The sequence below is a fragment of the Sceloporus occidentalis genome, unplaced genomic scaffold (genome assembly GCF_023333645.1).
Source record: "Sceloporus occidentalis isolate IW3139 unplaced genomic scaffold, rSceOcc1.0.p SCAF_5, whole genome shotgun sequence".
Lineage (NCBI taxonomy): Eukaryota > Metazoa > Chordata > Lepidosauria > Squamata > Phrynosomatidae > Sceloporus > Sceloporus occidentalis.
Window position 1 is genome coordinate 175,577,011 of NW_028316985.1, and position 5,368 is coordinate 175,582,378.

Sequence of the window (5,368 nt, forward strand, 5' to 3'; positions counted from 1 at the left end):
AATCCTAAGACCCTCAAGTGTTAGTGAATACAACTCCCACTCTTCCACCTCTTTGTCTATGATGGGCAGGACTGCTGGGAATTGCAATCCAGCAATTCATGATTCCCACCCCACACTCTAATTACTAACTACAGTCGTCCCTCCCAATTCGCAGACTTGGAGTATGTGGTCATTCACAGATGGCAAGCAGGGAGGGACAAAATGGTGTGTGTGTTTGAGGTGCGTGCATAGTGGCACACAGGAGTGCATCACTATTGGAATCAATGGCGGCTTGAATATTGACATTTTCCCAGATTCACATGGTGGGGGTCCAGAATGGATCCCCCCGCAAATCGGAAGTAACGACTGTACAAGCAGAGGTAGCTCCATTGAATTAATTGCTGAATGGCAAATCAACACTTTATTAAATTCCATTGATTTTAACTAACCTACCCTGTTTGGGATCAGTAAATGGATTTAGACTCAAGATCATGATTATCAACATCCCCTATTCCCAAATATTCCTTTTCATTCATTCACTGTTTTACTCTAAACATGATTGTAACATGATCTTCTTAGGAAAGAGTTTGTATTTGATTTGGTTTAGTTTCCAAGAGCAAAGTACATTTTAAAGCCATTCTGAACATAAAATATATATTTTTAAAAAATTATATTGGTTAAAATCAATGGAATTTAATAACGTGTTGATTTGCTATTCAGCAATTAATTCAATGGATCTACCTCTAACTTTTAATATATTTGACAGAATAAAATACCAGATAAAAATTCATTTTAATAGCTGCTATCAATAACGCAGGACCACCATCCCACTGTGTATGATCATTTATTACACTCCTGTTATTTCTGTTTAACAGCACTATTAGTATAATTTGCACAAGCAGATTTTTTTTCCTTTACATTTGTAGGAGTCTCCTGTCTCCTGTTAGAACTGGGACTTAATTACTTTACAAACAGACTTCCTGGTTCCAATCACAGTAGTAGTTTCAGATTGACACACTGCAGAGACAGAACATTTTTAATGTGCAATTGTACATACATCTGTGACATAACAGCAAATGGAACGCTAATATAGTTTGTCCAGCGGTTTATTTCTCACCTTTCTTGAAGCAGGCTCTGTCACCTCCTGCTAGCAATCCTGGAAAAAGAAGAGAACCAGCATTGCCAGTAAAGTGTGATTTCTACGTTCTTGAGAAATGTTACACCTAATTTAAGAATAGACTTCATTTCAGAATACCGTCTGTTAAGACATTTGGCATTGAGACAGCTGTTTTAGAAGTCTGTACCACATTTTTAAAATGCTAATATATATATTTTTTAAATTCCAGCATCTATTCTGAAGTTCCATAACTCCACCTTATGTATCAAGGAGTCTAAATTGAGCAATTTGTTCCACTGTGTTCAGTTGAGAATTGAAGGAGCTGTCTTGGACAATTAGGGGTGGTCAGTTTAATCTCGTGTTCTTTTCTCTCTGGCAGCAACTTTTCAGGGATTCATACAAAGGTAAAGGAAACACTGGAACCAAGAAGGCCAGGAATTAAACCCTGGAAACCTCTGAACAGACTAGGTTTTAGCAGTTTCATGGGATTAAACTGATGGAAAAATGATAATGGGGCTGGTTGGTAGAACAGGCATGTGTCTAATAAGCAGGAGCCATGTAATGGCTGAAGCTGGGTAGAACAGAGAAGCCCTGGATGCTATTAGTAAAACCTTGCCCAAGCATTACTCTTCTCGGGTGGTGTGTTTCTCAGCAGCTGAGTGGTTATGAGAATTAATTCATACCACCCTTTGTTTTCTTCATCTTCTGACAAAAGTTACTGTTTTGCATTGCATGAGCCTATGAAGAAGATAGGCGTTTCCTGCTTACATTTTTTTACAAGGTGAACTAAAAAGTACTTTTTAAAAGTCACTAGAATCTGCAATTAGGAAGAAAATAAGTTGCTAACCTCATACCCTTGAAACAACTCATATCCTTTAAACAACTTATTAGTACTGTTAGAATGCTAGACTAATAACAGAGAAGGCCTGGGTTTGAATCAAAGATGTGGTTCAGATTTGGCCAAGTCCCAAACTAGGCTGATGAGATGTTTATAAAATGTCTGAACCAAAACGACTGTTCTGACGGAGACTGAATCTGAACTCTTCCAAAGCTACTTCAATGATTCAGTCCCAGATGGTACGTCTGCAAAAGTAGTTGCCTTTCTTCATATTAGAGAAATGCTAGGGGAGAGACAGAAAGGCATGGAGTTTTCTAACCAGCAGCAATGACTTCTAATTACAATCATTACAATTTTAACAAGGGTCTCTAGCTTAAGTGTTTTGCTGTTGTGTGCCTTCAAATCATTTCTGACTTACAACAACCCTAAGAAGGAACCTATCAAAGGAGTTTCTTGGCAATATTTGTTCAGAGAGGAGTTTGTCTTCCTCAAAGGTTGAGAGAGTGCGACTTGTCCAAGGCCACCCATGAATTTCCATGGCTGAACAGGGATTCAAACCCTGGTCTCCAGAATTGTTGTCTAATGCTAAAACCACTACACCATGCTGGATCTTCTTTACAGTACTTTAGGAGAGGGAGAGTAGAGTAACATCACTGGACTGTTTCAGTGTCCTCTACTCTTTCCTATTTCTCTCTCCCCAGAACAGGAATATTGAAAGAGATATTAGGAGACTTGTAGCTTGAAAAATGCTGGATATTCAAATCCTTCTGCCTATGCCACAGTTTACTCCACATCCATCATCTACTCTTGTCTAACTGCACTTTCTGTGGTTTTGGTGCCAACTGCGTGGGGGAGGGATCCCTTAAAACTTTTCAAAGTATAAATATCTTTATAAAGGCAACCAGAAAAACACAAAGTCCCTGCTTAAAGAGGTATCAGTTCCTCTTCCAGTGTCAGAGACAAAAGCTGAGCAGCTAAGTTTGACATTTCTCAAGTCACACAAAATACAGGTTTGGCTGTGTTGACCATAAGACAAATTCCAAAGTCCATGTTGTGGTAACACCCTTATCAGGCCACCCCCAAAAGGCAAAAAAGTTATCTGCAAGTTTTTGAAAACACATATTTCTTCAGTCAAAGATGAGAAAATGTAAGAAGGAAAGGAAAAGGAGCAACTGTGTTAAGAGTCATGTAATCTTCTATACTGTTTTGAAATACAATAGAAAAAGGGCTGCAGGCTATCAAAGCAGGCTTATCAGGTTACATGTCCAATGGCCCTGAGCTCACTGCAAAAAAATAAAGAGCAATAAAATACACTTCTCCGTTTGCAAATGTTAAGAAGGGAAAAACAAGTTGGAAATCTCAAATTTGCTTCTGTCCAGAGTGAGTTTCACAGGCCAGTTTGTAGGGAAAGAGTAGCATGTCCCTCTAGTAGACTCTGGCTGAAGATACATTTAGGCACTGGATCAAGCATAACAGAAAGCATAGTATAGTAGTCTTGAGTGTTGCACTACGAGGGTTTCATTCTCTGCTTGGCCATGAAACCCACTGGATGACCTTAGGTAAATCACACTCAGGCTTAGGGGAAGTCAATGGCAAACCTACTCTGAACAAATCTGACCAAGAAAAACCCACAATAGGTTTGCTTTGGGGTCACCATAAGTCAGAAATGACTTGAAAGCACACAACAACAACAACCAAGCAAAACAAAAGCCAAATTTCATAGCTTCTTGGTAGGAGCGAAACCCTCAGAGAGGTCATATAAACTCCTCTCCCTCCACTGCAAGTTCTCATGACTGAGCAGCTACACTTGGTACTCCTCAAATCATAAAGATAGTCATGTTAGACATAAGAAAAACTCTGAAATCCACATTGTGGTGGTACCTTTGTTAGGCCAGAGAAAAAGGCACAAAATTGTCTCTGCATACTGTTAAATGAGATCTTCACCCAGAATAATAGTAATTTTTAAAATAGCAACAGAGACACTGCCGGAGCAGTTTCTTAGCCTTTCCAACTCAAACTCAGCACAGACTATCCTCACGCCGACTACTTCAACGCTGTGAAGTTTCAGATGAAAAAACTAAATTGGGGGGGAGGCAAATGTACAATGAAAAAACTAAAGGGGGGGAGGCAGGGTACAATAGTAATTTCTGGGCAATTTTTTGCCTGGAAAATTTGGAGCAGGGATATTTGGAGGGTTGTGAGCTAGGGAAACCCCAAAAGAGATTTCCCCATCCTTATTATTATTATTATTATTATTATTATTATGGAAGTGGTTCCTTCTAATGGTCAATCAACATCTCCCGTTGTGTAACTTCAAACTGTTAGACCTGGTCCTAGCCTCTGGGTCAACAGAGGAGTTTACCACACAGCAGGGATTTCTCTTAATTTGGAATGAAAAGAAAGTGAGGCCAGAATGCATTCACCTGAATTCACAATAATGTGAAGCCCCATGATTGCATTCGGACTGACTGCCCATTTGCAAGTGTGATGTTTAAATGATGCATGCATCCTAAGAGGCCAGAAGCCATGCCAAAGCCATGCTCCAGTCATTTAAACATCACACTTGCAAAGTGGCCCAAAGCAGCTATATTTTGGCCTGTAAGTTTAACTCCAAACTAAAGACTTTGTTTAGGGAACTTTTTCAGCTTACAGCCTGATTTTGACTGTATTAATGTATATTATTTTATAGCCTAGTGTTTTAGAGTTATTTTAATGTTAAGTCATTATTTTATAATTTTGTTGCTTTCTGATGTTCAGTTGTAGGCTGTAGGCAGGCTTTTGTCTGTATATCGTTTGATGACTATGTAATGCACTGTCTAAAACGTATGGCGCTACATAAATAAACTTTAATAAAAATAATAACAATAATGATAGTCACCCGGTGGGTTTCCATGGCTGAGTGAGGATTCGAACTCTGGTCTCCAGGGTCGTAATCCAACACAGCACCAGGCTGGCTCTCAGGTTTGCCTTCGGGTTGCCATACAAACTGGAGGCCCACAACAACAACCACCAACAGAAGCTGGGTGCTGGGAGTGCTTTGATGGGGTCTTCCTGCATGGCAGAAGCAGGTGGGAATAGAGGTCCTTCTGGGGTCCCTTCCAACTCTAGGACTGGGAGACTTTCAAACAGGGCATAGTGGGTCTGAGTGTTGGAGAGCAGGGTTCGAGTTCCAGCTCATGACCTTGGGCAAGTCACACTCTCTCAGCCTCTGAAGCTGGGGATCCTCCGAGATGGGGATTGGGAAGCCCAGATCCTCTTTATTACTCCCGAGGAGGCAGGGCAGAAGTAATGCCAGATCCTTCTTCTTCCTCCTCCTCCTCCTCCTCCTCTTAGAGGCGGGTCAGGAGCAGGAGGTGTCTACACCATCATCATCACCACCACCACCACCACCATCCTCCCAGCCTGCCTGCCTGGCTGGCTTCCAGTGCAGGAGG